Here is a 16,802-nt window from a genome sequence, read left to right as displayed (position 1 = left end):
TTATGTACATGAGAGTTGATCACTATGCAAGATCCTTGTCCAATTTTTTTTTGCATGTGGAGTATTTGGAAGAGGTAAATCATGGTTAAGTTTCCTTTTTTTCTCAAGGCGACATATCTATTTTCTTTTACGAGCATGCGTGTATCAAAAAATAAATCTGCATGTATACAAAATATATGGAAGAGACAGTAATCATGCAAGTTGGTTGCCTTTTTTAGGTGACAGATCTCTTTTTCTCTTTGACATGCATGCATGTGTTTTTTTTTTGTGTGTGGGGAAATTCCGCATACGGAAATATTTGGAAGAGGTAAATCATGGTTAAGTTGGCTATTTTCTTTCTCAAGGTGAGAAAAAATCAACATGTATACAAAATATATATGGAAGAGCCAGGAAATGTGCAAGTTGGATGCCTTTTTTAGGTGACAGATCCCTTTTTCTCTTTGACGTGCATGCATGTGTTTTTTTTGTGGGGTGACGTCCATATGTTAACATGGTCAAGTTGGTCACGATTGTTTAGGTTACTGTTTTTTTACGTGCATGCATGAGCAAACGTGACCAAGTTGTTTCCTTTTTTAGGTGAGATACATGTCAACTTTGTTTGGACCCATCATATTATGGTACGCAGATCAAACGGTTAGAGATTAAAAATAATAGATGATCTTCTATTGGATTAAGGGTCAATATTTTCTGATTAACGTCTATTTTCTGATTAACATGGAATTTTCTAGTATAATTCTCTTCTCTCTGGTTAACCCGTCAAGTACTTTTTATATATAAATAGGACAGATCTCTTTTTCTCTTTGACATGCATGCATGTGTTTTTTTTTGTGTGGGGAAACTCCGCATACGCAATATTTGGAAGAGGTAAATCATGGTTAAGTTGGCTATTTTCTTTCTCAAGGTGAGAAAAAATCAACATGTATACAAAATATATGGAAGAGGCAGTAAATGTGTAAGTTGGATGCCTTTGTTAGGTGACAGATCCCTTTTTCTCTTTGACGTGCATGCATGTGTTTTTTTTATGGGGTGACGTCCATATGTTAACATGGTCAAGTTGGTCACGATTGTTTAGGTTACTGTTTTTTTACGTGTATTTTCTGATTAACGTGGAATTTTCTAGCATAATTCTCTTCTCTCTGATTAATCCGTCAAGTACCTTTTATATACAAATAGATTTCATGTATGACAGTAGTAAAGCTAGAAGATGTGGAGCGTGTGGATGTTGAGCAGCGCGACCCGGGTTTGCACGAGGCTACGGAACACCTTCTCGCCGCCGGCCTCTAGCTCCTCGATGCAATCCTCCAGCTCCTCCAGCCTCTCTGCCATGGCCGCCGCCGCCATCCCCTCCTCCCCGCACCACGGCGCCGACGATTTCTTCTTGTTCTTCTTCACCAGGCACACCAGTGCTGCCGTGCCCTTGCGTGAGCACGACTCCGCCTCCACGGACCCGGACATGGCGGCCACGGCCCCGAACAGTGCGGCGGACGCCGACGCCGTTGCCGCGGCCGACTCCATCAGCAGGCCCGTCACCTCCACCTCCGCCGCGCTGCCTTGGCCACCGATGAGGATGCTGAGGCGCGATGGCCGGACGGCGCACTCCCTGGCCGCAGCTGCGAGGCGCGCGGGCTCCTTTCCGGCACTGCGCTGCGACCTGGCCGCAGAGGCCAGGCGCGCCCCGTCACGGCAGCGCACGGTGGCTAGCGCCTCGGCGACGTCTTGCTTGAGCGTGACCATGGCCTCCTGGAAGCAGCCGTGCGCGTCGGCGAGGCGGAGGAAGGAGTCGAGGAGGCGGTCCACGCTGCCGCCGGCGCCAGAGAGCGCCGTCTGGGCCTCGGGCAGGTCGAGGAGGTCGCCAAGCGCGGCCTGGAGCGCGTCGACGTGCGCGAGTCCCACGGCCACAGAGGCAACCAACGCCGACGGGCCCTGCTGCGCCCAGGCGCGCACGGCGCAGATGTGGGTGTGGAGGTGTGCCAGGATCGGGTGCGACTGGCACGGCAAGCTCACGGAGCGCGCGTGGTACGACACGAGGGTAGTGCGCGCGGCTTGGAGGAGGACGAAGACCTCGACGGGCTGAGCGGGATGGAGATGGAGCGTGCGAAGGCGTGCGCCATGGCTTCCGGTGGAGCTAGCGCTTTGACGGTGGTTGGTGTTGGCAGCTGCTTGTGTGCGTGAGAGGCCAGTGTGTGTCTGTGTCTGCGTCTGTGAGGCATTGCTGGCTTAGGGCCTGTTTGTTTCAAACAAGTCACCAACTTATAAGTCAGAAAAGTAAAAAAAAACTTATTTTTGCCAAATAGACTCAACTTATAAGTCACCCTAACTTATAAGTCACTAGTAAGTGTGCACGTGCAACGCACGTTTTAACAAATATAAACCAGGATAAAAATCCACTTCAAGGTAAATAAATCTAGAATAAGGTTTCAGCAAAAATGTTTTACAAAAATCCGTGGTTCCCAAAGATGTTCAGTAAGAGCATCTCCAACAGGTGCCCAAAAATTGCTCCGCGAGCTAAAATTCAGTGTTTTTGGGCGCCAGACAGTTCCAGCAGAAGCTGTAAAATAATGCACGCGCAAAAAAATGTTGGGCGCCCGATGAAAAACGCTATCGCATGTCTGCGCTTCACAATTTATACTGCATATTTTTTTGGGCGCGCGTTTTTGGGCATCTGGTAAATCAATGTTGGGTCCAGCGCGCTAAAGGTGCTACAGTGACGCGCTAAAACTATTTTAGGGTGCAAAAATTTTGTGCGCCTCTTGGAGATGCTCTTATAACCATCCTATATGAGCAATCGAACATACCTTGACTCACTTTATCAAAGAGGTTGCAGAAGTAACTCCAACTCATGTCTTGACAAATACACCATTTTCCTTAGTTAGAACTTGCAAAGAAATGGCAACCCATCATCTCTAACGATTCCATATTAAAAGGAAAAAATACATCATGAAATGACAGAGAGACAATATGCACACAATTATGTTGAACAATGATATGGGTCAAACATATGGAGTTAGTTGTTTCCCGAAAACAACTTTCTTGAAAATAATTATCTCTACGTTGTGCCTGCAAAAGGAAAGAGAAACTTTATGTAAACCCAAAAACTACAATGGACAAACACACAATTTTTCAATAAATAAAACAGAACACTGAGCAGGAAGCTTCCAATCCTCGTACGAAGGACAACCTTCCTACAAATACACAATCCGGTGCAGGTTCATACAATTTTCATTCTGCGCAAGTGATGCAACATAGAAATTCAAGCCACTGCAACAAAATATGCAGGGAGAAGTCTGTTTAAAGGCAATAATTGTTTATCAACAAGTTGGTACAAGTTGTTATCAAATACTTCAACACATTTCCAGTTTCAATTATAAATATGCATTAAGATCCTTGCACCTTAATGATTTTTAACCAAACTATAAAATTAGTAGACCAATGATAAATATTTTTGTTGTCGTATCTGAAGTACCTTTGAAATCTTGAGAAACAACAAGTACTATACAATCAAACTGGCTTCTTCTTGGGATAAGCCAATGTTCCAGCTCCAAGGTTTGATATGCCCGAAAGCTACAACATCTTTTAAATGGCACACATTATAGTTGAGAAGTCCATTGTTTGCACTAAGCATTTTCATTGACATCTGCTAAGTTCAAGGAGCTTTAGCGACACATATTATTAATAGAAGTCTACATTTGATAGTACAAAACAATTTACTCCCGGCAATTAAATCTCATTGTACAACAATTGCTCAAACATGAAATCTCAACCTGATGGCTCCATCCTTTTTGTTGCATTGGCATCTGTTGAAGCCCTTATTTTAATTCCTGGTCAGCATTGACTGATGCAATAATAAAGCAGCAGCTTCCCAACCAAAACCCTTAGTGATGTAGCTATCGTCTTCGACCACTTGGATCTCGAAGAATCCAATTAAGCTAGCTTAGCTACAAGCACAATCTATGCGTCGTTCTCCAGCTGATATCTTTGCTCACCTTGGGCACCAGTTCTTGCAGGGCCTTTATCCTCTCGGCTATCCTCTCCCGGCAAAACTGCGACAAGGACCAGATGGTTAATTAATTAGAATAAATCATCCAGCATTCAGATTATAGAGGAAGAGAGGTCCATGGAGCTAAATAGAACTGCACATGAGTAGAGAAGAACAAGAACAGTATGGGCAACTAAAAGGACGAAAACACGGGAAACTAATCAGATTAGTGCTAAGAAGTTAACTGCTCCCCTTGGTTTTATATTCTATAAGGTTAATTGCCGGCCAAATTGACAGTAAAACTATATGAGCGTCACTCGATAGATAGTTCACTCCCTCCGAGGTGCTGTGTGGGTTGGTGGTCTGGCCTGGCCGCGCGCGCACCCGCTGCCTTGGCGGCGCCGGCGTGCCACCTCCGCCTCGCCCGGCTTGTGGTGGTTGCGCCCGGCAGCCGAGCACCTCCTCCTCCCCCGGCTTGTTGTGGTTGCGCCCTACAGCCGGAGCACCTCCTACTCCGCCAAAGGTCTGGTTCGGCATGGGCACCGTTTGCTGCTGCAAGAACATCTGCTGTTCTCAGAAAAAAGATCGGAGGGCTGTAACTGGATTAATTCGAGAGAAAAAGACCTGCACGCACGTCGCCGCCCGATCCGCCCTTGCCAAGGGTGAGTGGGAGCAGCAGGACGCCATCGCCGCCGCCGTCGCCCCCGATGGATGGCGAGCAGCCCATGCCCTTGAGAAGCATGTTGTTGTGGCCCTATCTCAGATCGGCGAGGTTCTGTAGCACCATCTACTTCGCCGCTGTGACGCCACAGCCGGGATGCCGCTAATCTGGTGCTGCCAAAGCCGAGACGCCAGCATCACCGACAGGTCGTACGGCCCCCTAAACAGCTGCTGCTTTATCCCATCAGCCTGGGCGCGGTCCTCAGGCTTCGTCCGAGCGGCATGGTCGTGTCAAGCCCAAGGTGGCAGGCTGCCGAGTACCTGGTGGAGGAAATCGTCGTGCACGCCGCCAGGCGTGGCATGGGGCAGCGAGACAACCACCTCTGGCCCAGGAACGGGGGCACGGCGAGGGCGACGGGCTAAATTTTGGGTTAGCGCTAATTTTGTGGTGGGATTTAGCGCTAATTGAGGATGGAATCAAGTGGTTGTTGAACAAATCTTTCGTCTGCTCGATGGCAGAGTTTTCTTCCATCCCCTTAAATTGGTTGACGTACTATCGCTGAAAGTTAGTTGTTATTTTAACGGTTAGATCTAAATGAGTGAACCAATCATGAGGCTCTAATTATCTTGGTTTGTTGTGTGTACGTCAGACGGGGTGCACTTAAGAAAGATAATGTTTGCTTGTTTAATAGTAGTAGAGATAAGTTGTTCCATCCCAACTTAAAACTTATAAGTCACCCCTTTTGCGTGAGTCTCACCACCTGCATGATGCGGATTGGTGTGGGAAGGTGTGGTCAGGTGACTTATAAGTCAGGTGACAACCAAACAGGTGTGACTTATAAGTTACTGGTTTTAAGTCACCTGAGCTGGACATGGTTGGTTGTCTGACAGTGACACGCGTGTGCACGTGTGAATGAGGTTTTCAGCTGTACCGTTGTGTCAGACAAGTTGCACTGCTGCACCGTAATGCCAGGATCCTTCTTGGTTTCTGGCCTCTGTTTTCATTCATTATTTTTTTTGTGATTGCAGATCAATCGCCTAAACAAAATCAGGTTTCATGAACGAGATTCAGCAGAGCAAAGGCTACAACCAATTAAGATTCAAACTCTTCTACATGGAAGCTATTTTTCTACTTCCTCAAACTGGAGTTACTTGTCATGAAAATTGATAAAAATGATCTATCTAAAACTAAAATATATTTAGATGCATCCATTTCTCCGACGAACATCAGTTTTGCTCCACTAAATTCACTTTGGAGCTGTTTCATCCAGAAGAAGTAGCACTATCAAAGAAAATGTTTGGCTTCCATCTAGCTCCAGCTTCCAAAATGGAAAATTTGGTGGAAAGGATCTATTTCATTGGTTGAGAGGGGGGGGGGGGGGGGGGGGATGAGGAGGTGGGGGAACGAAAACCAGATTTCCGATTGAAGATGCAAATACATGAAGCCTAAGCACGGGCTATAAACAATAGTTGCCAAATTATGCAGATTCAAACTTCTTTATTTGTACATGGTTGACTCGCTCATTCTAATGAAATTCAATTTTTGTTTGTTGTATTAGACATTTTAGATCACTACATCAAAAAGTATATGGAGAGAGTACTACATATATACAGTAGTTAAAGCTTGCACGGATCTCCTACGATAGCGATTGGTGATGACCCCAGCAATTATTTGCGGTACCGGCAGTAGAGGAGGCAGGACTGCGAGCGTGTGCGTGTGCACGTACGGGTGAGTTTATAGATCGGCTTCACTGTTATGCAAAGGATCAATGATCCGATAGGCGAGCGAGAGGAGGGTGGCAACCGGCAACTTCTTGGTGGGTGTGGAGATGCTTCCCGAGTCCCTCGTGCTCCGTGCTATATAGTAATCAGTGTGCAGGCGCAGCCATTGTTGATTTTGCTGTGTGCGTTGTCACTTATACGATGATGGGATGAAGTCAGGCCCGTTCATAAGTCCTACGAATTTTTGTTGTCCCAACTAAAAAGTCTCTAGTCCCTAAAAAGTCCCTTCATGTTTGTTTCTAGAGATTAAAAAGTCCCTAGTCATTCTCTAGAGGTTATTAAATGACCATGTTACCTCTAGTATACAGAAAAATAACAACCAAACAACACCATGGGGCGGCGGGGCAATGTGTGCAGGGAGGAACATTGTTGAAAAAGTGCCAAAAAGTCCCAAAAAAGACTCTCCTTGAGAGTCTTCTTCATTTAGTCCCAAAAGGCAACTTTTAGTCTCAAGTAGTCCCTCCTGTTTGGTTAAAAAGTCTCTAAAAAGGACTTTTTCTAGTTCCTACATCAAAAAGTCCCTGAAAACAAACACCACCTCGGTTCGCATAGATGACAAGAGTTGACAATCAAAGGTATACATATTAATAGGGCCTGATTTGTTTAGCCATCGCTACTAGTAGTGCTAGCTACGAGAGAGAATCCTGCCGACCGGCCACTCGTGCGGGTTGTCCCAACTTGATTCCAAACACAGGCTCAGGTCAATTAGCTAGGTAGCCAACAAACGATAGATTGGTTGATAAACATAGTAAATAATCGGTTTGAGGGAAGAGAAGGTACGTGTACACTGCCGAACCAAGCAAAGCATTATGTGGGATGGGAAATATCTGGTGCTCCTGTACCTCAAATGGCATGGTGAAATGAGCTCTTGGTGATCCAACAGCTCTCAGGAGCTCTGAAACCTTTCACAAAAAATAAACATCCTAGGAGTCTGAAAATTGCGCATAGGTCCAGCAGATCCAGCAGCTCCTCAATGTCATTCAATAAAAGATCCAACTTCCCAAGAGCCCGTATCATGGGAGCACACTCACTCAAGCATTAAGATGTATAATCGATTTCCCTATGGCAGTTTTTTGCCGGCGGCAGCTGGTGTTGATCTAGTACTACGTACTCCGTGCACACATTGCCCACTATAATGTACTGAAGCAATCATAGTGGAGTTGGAATCTTCGTTCACATGAAATGGTCAAATAATTTAATTTCATCGAGGAAAGCTAAGATGCTTGTGTTTACAAGAAAGTAAGTGGGAGCATGATAATATTTCTAAACATTGTGTGTGCAGGACACATTGTTGATTGGAAATTATATAAATTTCTTGACACAAATTAGGACTTTATTGAAACTAGTTATTCACTAAAGTAAACAGGCAATATAGCCCTGGTATTAGGCATAATCTATGGAGATAGTAGTGGTTGATAGCATTGAACCGAAATACATATTGACAAGATACTAAACTGGTTTAGTATGAAAACGTCAAGAAGAGTTTCTTGCCAAGGTGACATGGAAAGAGTTTTAAGCAAAATCAGTATTCAGAATTCTGATGAGCAAAGTACATAATTGAGATTTCACTACAGTTGTGTTTTGAATTAATCATGTATTCCATGGTATGTAAACAAACCAGATATGTCCAGTACTCCAAATAAGTTGTGAGTAAGTAACCAAAGTGATCAAGGCATGCATTGATCATAGTATAACAGTGAAAATGTCATGAAGTACTAGAGTAAAAAGATGACATGTTTCTCGCATACAGAGAAAATGAAGAGATTGATGGAAGGAGTTACATCAACAAAGGACTCGTTGTAAGTAGTAACATCGATGGAATCTTCATCAGTGCTCCAAGTGATTTTTGATTTCAATTAAAGGATATGTGTAATACATTAAAATGGTATCACAGTAAGTTGGAATTGGTCCAAGAAGGTTACCATGGCGAATTCTATGATGAAAGCTTAGTATGTTGTCACTTTAGAAGTAACAATGGAGGGTGATGTACCAAATAGTTCATTTATGAACTTGGTATGATTCCATATAGCTCTATCCGAGTAATCAAAGATCCTACCAGTGACTCAAGACATACAAACTTGGTTCAATGCTAATTATGATTTTTTAAGCATGTAATATGCGTCGGAATGCAAAGATGCACTCGGATCTGAACTTGTCAAATTTGAGAAGATCAAAGCTATACCACAAGAAAAGCATGAACTAACACCCGATTGCCATTGGTGTAAAAGAAAATGTGCTAACTAGATTACTGACTCTAGTGCAAGTGGGAGTCTGTTGGAAATATGCCCTAGAGACAGTAATATCACGTTTATAATTAAGAGTTTATATTCTATTCTATAACTGCTATGATCCTGCAATATTCAATTCCGTGGAAAACTCATATGCATGTGTGGACTGATAAATAGGAAAACTTGATTCCCAGTCTTGCCTCTAGAACTAGCTCAAGTCTTTAAGTGATCACATTTTCTGGATCTTGGGATATCGTTAAGTGTAACAATAGTCCCAAACAACTTTGAGAATATGACGTTGGAAGAACAATCATATTGAATTGACCCAAGCTTGTTTGTTATAATTTGAGATATTATCATCGCGAGTCAATTGATATAACACAAAGAGTTAACGTATGATTTAGCTCCTTAGATGATGATAGTATCATAGTTACTTCTTACCATATGATGGACTTTGGGGTTGCTCAAATGTCATCTGTAACACGGTTATCATAACGACAATGTATAGGTTTATCAGAAATTTTTACAAGGGGCTAGATAGCTCAAGAGTGGAAGTTTCTCCTCCAATGATGGAGAGATATTTTTAGGGCCCTCTCGGTGTGACAACATCCATCTTTGTCTCGCCAGACACAGGTGACTAGGTCATAGGGATTATAGAACATGTCAACGAGAAAGAAGAACAAAACCAGTAACGAGGAGACTGATATAGTGAGCAATAGAATCACTCAGGAGGATACTGATAGATCTCACCTCAAGTTTTATGAAGTATCCTGAAGCAAAGCGAATATTACATGATAATCAATGGTTCACTCGAATATCATTTGTTTATTCATAGGGATCAATATGAATGTCCACGGTTACTCTATTTGTCATTGAAGGAAAGGTGTTTTTGTTGATGTCTATGTTTTATCGAACCTATAGGGTCACAAGCTTAAGGGAATCACAATCTGTTGAGTATTATTGGAATGAGAGTGAGAAAATATTCTCGGAATAGTTTCAGGAACATAAGAAAGAGTGTCGACAGGGAATACTGGGTAATACCGAAAAATGATACTCCCTCTGTTCCTCAATATAAGGTGTATTATTTTTCCAAAAAGTCAAACTTATCTAAGTTTGACCAAGTTTATAGACAAAAATATCAATATCTAGAATACCAAATCATTATCACTAGATTCATCATGAACTATATTTTTACATTTTATATATTTAGTATTATAAATCTTTATATTTTTTGTTGTAAAGTTGGTCAAACAGAGACAACAGTTGACTTTTAAAAAACTAATACACCTTATATTTAGGAACGGAGGGAGTATATATATACGTATATATATATATATATATATATATATATATATATATATATATATATATATATAATTGTTTCCACGGACCTAATATGAATAAATAATAGAGGATTTAGATTATTTAAAGTCAATGGCCGAAAGAAAATATCAATTGGCCTATAGGTGGATAGCTAATGGGCCTTGAAGGCCCATGTAGGGATGGCACCCCCTTTTTAGTTTATTGGAGAAGCTAAGGGGGTGTAGCGAGTTGGAGGAGGACTCCTGCACCTTGGCATGACCAAAGGGGGGCGGGTCCCTCCTCCAAGTCAGCTTAGCCCCTCCCTCCACCTATATATATATATCTGAGGGGAGCCCCTTTGAGATACACTAGTTCTCCCTTGATCATGGACGCACCCTCACTCTCTAATCGTAGTTTTTGATCTAGACTTGAACTTGTTCTAGTTATCTCTAATCCTCATAATAGAGAAGCCTGCGAGGTTCTCTTCTACCTCCTCTAATTATCCAGCAACGATTAATTCTGGACGGTGAAGCGCTATCGGATCATGAAGCCTGTACGCTTGCAATCTATAGAGAAGTCATGCTTTCGGTCTTTTGTTCAAGGGATCGTCGTGGATAGTTCGAGGGACTTCAAGAACGATCTACACCAACTATTCTTCTGCTGCAACTTGAAGTTGGTAGAGATCCAATCAAAACCTCTATATGCATCTTTCATCGTGTTCAGGACTGTGATCGTAGGACGATATTTTTTTGTTTTTCTACTACGTTTCCAAACACAAACGTCCTCCCAGTTTACTAGATGATATTTTGTTAACATCTCCCTCCTCCCGTCAAAGCATCCCTTTCGTATAAAAGTGCATTCTCTTAGTATTGCCCTTGGGTAATTCAAACAAAGAAATCATATATAAAGGAACATTACTTATACTAGATGTAATAAGTATTAATCTGCCTCCATAGGATGTTTTCCTACCCTTCCATAGACTTAATTTTTCTTCATCTCCTATTCAGGCCAATTCCAATCACTATTACACAACCTGACATGAGTCCAGGATAAGGACTAAACATCTAGCTTTCACCAATACCAAGTTACGAATATCAATGACATTATTAAAAAGAATTGGGGACAAGGCGTCTCCCTACCTCAGGTCCTTTTTTATGTCTCAATACAGGCCCAATTTGTTCATTGACCATGACTGCTGGTTAACCTTGTTGGGAAACATAGCATGCAATTTCAAAAAAATTCTTGCGCTCACGCAAGATCTATCTAGCATATGCATGGTAACGAGAGGGGGAGAGTGTGTCCACGTACCCCCGTGGACCGAAAGCGGAAGCGTTAACTTAACATGGTTGATGTAGTCGAACGTCTTCTCGAATCAACCGATCAAGTACCAAATTACGACACCTCCGAGTTCTGCACACGTTCAGCTCGATGACGTCCCTCGAACTCTTGATCCAGTAGAGGTACGAAGGAGTACATGCGTTCTGTCAGCACGAAGGTGTGGTGACGGTGATGGTGATGTGATCCGCGCAGGGCTTCGCCTAAGCACTACGACAATATGACCGGAGGTGTAAATGGTGGCGGGGGGCACTGCACACGGCTAAGAAACAATTGTTCTGCTTTGGGGTGCCACCCTGCCCTCGTATATAAAGGAGGAGAGGGGAGGGGGCCGACCCTAGGGGGCGCGCCAAGTGGGGGAGTCCTACTAGGACTCCCAGTCCTAGTCGCCCACCTTCCTTTCCAAAGGAGGGGGAAGAGGGAAAGAGAGGGAGAGGGAGAGGGAAAGGGGGCCGACCCCCGTCCCTAGTCCAATTCGGACTCCCCATGGGGGGCACCACCTCCTCGTGCCCTGCCTTCTCCTCTCCCGTATGGCCCAATAAGGCCCATTACTTGCCCGGGGGGTTCCGGTAACCCGTCGCCCTCGGTGTTCCAAAAAATACCTGAACCACTCCAAAACCATTCGGGTGTCCGAATATAACCTTTCAATATATCAATCTTTACCTCTCGACCATTTTGAGATTCCTCGTCATGTCCGTGATCGCATTCGGAACTTCGAACAACCTTCGGTCACCAAAATTTATAACTCATATAATACATATCGTCATCGTATGTTAAGCGTGCGGACCCTAGGTACGAGAACTAGTAGACATGACTGATACATCTCTCCGGTCAATAACCAATAGCGGAACCTGGATGCTCATATTGGTTCACACATATTCTACGAAGATCTTTATCAGTCGAACCGCAATGTCAACATACGTTATTCCCTTTGTCATCGGTTTGTTACTTGCCCGAGATTCGATCGTCGGTATCTTCATACCTAGTTCAATCTCGTTACCGGCAAGTCTCTTTACTCGTTCCGTAGTGCATCATCCCGTAACTAACTCACTAGTCACATTGCTTTTAAGGCTTCATATGATGTGCATTACCGAGAGGGCCCATAGATACCTCCCCGATACTCGGAGTGACAAATCCTAATCTCGATCTATGCCAACCCAACAAACACCTTCGGAGATACCTGTAGAGCATATTTATAATTACCCAGTTACGTTGTGACGTTCGATAGCACACAAGGAATTCCTCTTGTGTCAGGGAGTTGCATAATCTCATAGTTGGAGGAATATATATTTGACACAAAGAAAGTAGTAGCAATAAAACTGAACGATCATTCTGCTAAGCTATCGGATGGGTCTTGTCCATCACATCATTCCACAAATGATGTGATTCCATTCATCAAATGACAACTCATGTCCGTAGTTAGGAAACTTAACCATCTTTCATGAGCGAGCTAGTGTAGTAGAGGCCTACTAGGGACACGATGTTTTGTCTATGTATTCACACGTGTATCAAGTTTCCGGTTAATACAATTCTAGCATGAATAATAAACATTTATCATGAATAAGGAAATATAAAATAACAACTTTATTATTGCCTCTAGGGCTTATTTCCTTCAGTTTCCCACTTGCACTAGAGTCAATAATCTAGATTACATAGTGATGAATCTAACACCCATGGAGTCTTGGTGTTGGTCATGTTTTGTTGGCGGAAGAGGCTTAGTCAACGGGTCTGCCGCATTCAGATCCGTTTGTATTTTGCAAATCTCTATGTCTCCCTCCTTGACCAAATTTCGGATGGAGTTGAAGCGTCTCTCGATGTGTTTGGTCTTTTTGTGAAATCTGGATTCCTTCGCCAAGGCAATTGCTCTAGTATTGTCACAAAAGATTTTACATTGGACCTGATGCACTAGGTATTACTGTTGGGGAACGTAGTAGTTTCAAAAAAATTCCTATGCACACGCAAGATCATGGTGATGCATAGCAATGAGAGGGGAGAGTGTTGTCCACGTACCCTCGTAGACCGAAAGCGGAAGCGTTAGAACAACGCGGTTGATGTAGTCGTACGTCTTCACGGCCCGACCGATCAAGCACCGAAACTACGGCACCTCCGAGTTCTAGCACACGTTCAGCTCGATGACGTCCCTCGTACTACGATCCAGCCGAGTGTCGAGGGAGAGTTCCGTCAGCACGACGGCGTGGTGACGATCTTGATGTTCTACTGATGCAGGGCTTCGCCTAAGCACCACTACGATATTATCGAGGTGGATTATTGTGGAGGGGGGCACCGCACACGGCTAAGAGATCCAAAGGATCAATTGTTGTTGTGTCTATGGGGTGCCCCCCTGCCCCCGTATATAAAGGAGCAAGGGGGGAGGCGGCCGGCCTAGGGAGGAGGCACGCCAAGGGGGGGAGTCCTACTCCCACCGGGAGTAGGACTCCTCCTTCCCTTGTTGGATTAGGAGAGAAGGAAAGAGGAGGAGAGGGAGAAGAAAAAGGGGGCTGCCCCCCTTGTCCAATTCGGACCAGAGGGGGGGGGGGCGCAGGCCTCCTTCGTTTTGGCCTCTCTCCTCTATTCCCGTATGGCCCAATAAGGCCCATATACTCCCCGGCGAATTCCCGTAACTCTCCGGTACTCCGAAAAATACCCGAATCACTCGGAACCTTTCCGAACTCCGAATATAGTCGTCCAATATATCGATCTTTTGTCTCGACCGTTTCGAGACTCCTCGTCATGTCCCCGATCTCATCCGGGACTCCGAACTCCTTCGGTACATCAAAACTCATAAACTCATAATATAACTGTCATCGAAACCTTAAGCGTGCGGACCCTACGGGTTCGAGAACAATGTAGACATGACCGAGATACGTCTCCGGTCAATAATCAATAGCGGAACCTAGATGCTCATATTGGTTCCCACATATTCTACGAAGATCTTTATCGATCAGACCGCATAACAACATACGTTGTTCCCTTTGTCATCGGTATGTTACTTGCCCGAGATTCGATCGTCGGTATCTCAATACCTAATTCAATCTCGTTACCGGCAAGTCTCTTTACTCGTTCTGTAATGCATCATCTCGTAACTAACTCATTAGTCACATTGCTTGCAAGGCTTATAGTGATGTGCATTACCGAGAGGGCCCAGAGATACCTCTCCAAGAATTGGAGTGACAAATCCTAATCTCGAAATACGCCAACCCAACAAGTACCTTCGGAGACACCTGTAGAGCACCTTTATAATCACCCAGTTACGTTGTGACGTTTGGTAGCACACAAAGTGTTCCTCCGGTAAACGGGAGTTGCATAATCTCATAGTCATAGGAACATGTATAAGTCATGAAGAAAGCAATAGCAACATACTAAACGATCGTGTGCTAAGCTAACGGAATGGGTCATGTCAATCACATCATTCTCCCAATGATGTGATCCCGTTAATCAAATGACAACTCTTTTGTCCATGGCTAGGAAACATAACCATCTTTGATAAACGAGCTAGTCAAGTAGAGGCATACTAGTGACACTATGTTTGTCTATGTATTCACACATGTATTATGTTTCCGGTTAATACAATTCTAGCATGAATAATAAACATTTATCATGATATAAGGAAATAAATAATAACTTTATTATTGCCTCTAAGGCATATTTCCTTCAGTCTCCCACTTGCACTAGAGTCAATAATCTAGTTCACATCATCATGTGATTTAACACCAATATTCATATCTGTATATGATTAACTCCCATAGTTCACATCGTCATGTGACCAACACCCAAAGGGTTTACTAGAGTCAATATCTAGTTCACATTGCTATGTGATTAACACCCAAAGAGTACTAAGGTATGATCATGGTTTGCTCGTGAGAGAAGTTTAGTGAACGGGTCTGTGACATACAGAGCCGTATGTATTTTGCAAATATTCTATGTCTACAATGCTCTGCACGGAGCTACTCTAGCTAATTGCTCCCACTTTCAATATGTATCCAGATTGCGACTTAGAGTCATCTGGATGAGTGTAAAAGTTTGCACCGATGTAACTTTTACGACGAGCTCTTTTATCACCTCCATAATCGAGAAACATCTCCTTAGTCCTCACTAAGGATATTCTAGACCGCTGTCCAGTGATCTACTATTAGATCACTATTGTACTCCCTTGCCAAACCAGGGCAGAGTATACAATAGGTCTGGTCCATAGCATGACATACTTTTATACAACCTATGACTGAATGCATAGGGAATGACTTTCATTCTCTTTCTATTTTCTGCCGTGGTCAGGATTTGAGTCTTACTCAATTTCATACCTTTGCAACACAGGCAAGAACTCTTTCTTTGACTGTTCCATTTTGAACTACTTCAAAATCTTGTCAAGGTATGTACTTATTGAAAATCTTATCAAGCGTCTTGATCTATCTCAATAGATCTTGATGCTCAATATGTAAGTAGCTTTACTAAGGTCTTTCTTTGAAAAACTCTTATTCAAGTATCCTTTCATGCTATCCAGAATTTCTATATCATTTCCAATCAACAATATGTCATCCACATATAATATTAGAAATGCTATAGAGCTCCCACTCACTTTCTTGTAAAAACAGGCTTCTCAAAAAGTCTGTATAAAACCATATGCTTTGATCAACTCATCAAAGCGTATATTCCAACTCCGATGTGCTTGCACCAGTCCATTGATGGATTGCTGGAGCTTGCACATTTTGTTAGCACCTTTAGGATTAACAAAACCTTCTGGTGGCATCATATACAACTTTTCTTTAATAAATCCATTAAGGAATGCAGTTTTGACATCCATTTGCCAGATTTTATAATCATAAAATGCGGCAATTGCTAACATGATTCGGACAGACTTTTAAGCATCTATACGAGTGAGAAAAATCTCATTGTATTCAAGACCTTGAACTTGTTGAAAAAGTTTTTTTGCGACAATTCGAGCTTTGTAGATAGTAACACTACTATCAACGTCCGTCTTCTTCTTGAAGATCCATTTTATTAACATGGCTTGCTGATCATCGAGCAAGTCAATCAAAGTCCATACTTTGTTCTCATACATGGATCATATCTCAGATTTTATGGCCTCAAGCCATTTCACGGAATCTGGGCTCATCATCGCTTCCTCATAGTTCGTAGGTTCATCATGGTCTAGTAACATGACTTTCGGAACATGATTACCGTACCACTCTGGTGTGTATCTTACTTTGGAAGACCTACGAGGTTTGGTAGGAACTTGATCTGAAGTTTCATGATCACCATCATTAACTTCCTTACTAATTGGTGTAGGAATCACTGGAACTGATTTCTGTGATGAACTACTTTCCAATAAGGGAGAAGGTACAATTACCTCATCAAGTTCTACTTTCCTTCCACTCACTTCTTTCGAGAGAAACTTCTTCTCTAGAAAGGATCCATCTTAGCAACGAATAACTTGCCTTAGGATCTGTGATAGAAGGTGTACCCAATAGTTACCTTTGGGTATTCTATGAAGATGCACTTCTTCGATTTGGGTTCGAGCTTAT

At 43.1% G+C, this 16,802-nt stretch overlaps 1 pseudogene; it reads right to left on the bottom strand.

Moving 5' to 3' along the window:
- Window positions 1-1,112: 1,112 nt before the first annotated feature.
- LOC123156238 (uncharacterized) lies at window positions 1,113-2,196 on the bottom strand (annotated as a pseudogene).
- Between the last annotated feature and the right edge of the window lie 14,606 nt (window positions 2,197-16,802).

Source organism: Triticum aestivum, chromosome 7B (assembly GCF_018294505.1).
Source record: "Triticum aestivum cultivar Chinese Spring chromosome 7B, IWGSC CS RefSeq v2.1, whole genome shotgun sequence".
NCBI lineage: Eukaryota > Viridiplantae > Streptophyta > Magnoliopsida > Poales > Poaceae > Triticum > Triticum aestivum.
Note: the sequence above shows the minus strand (reverse complement) of the source record. Positions and strands in the feature narration are given on the sequence as shown.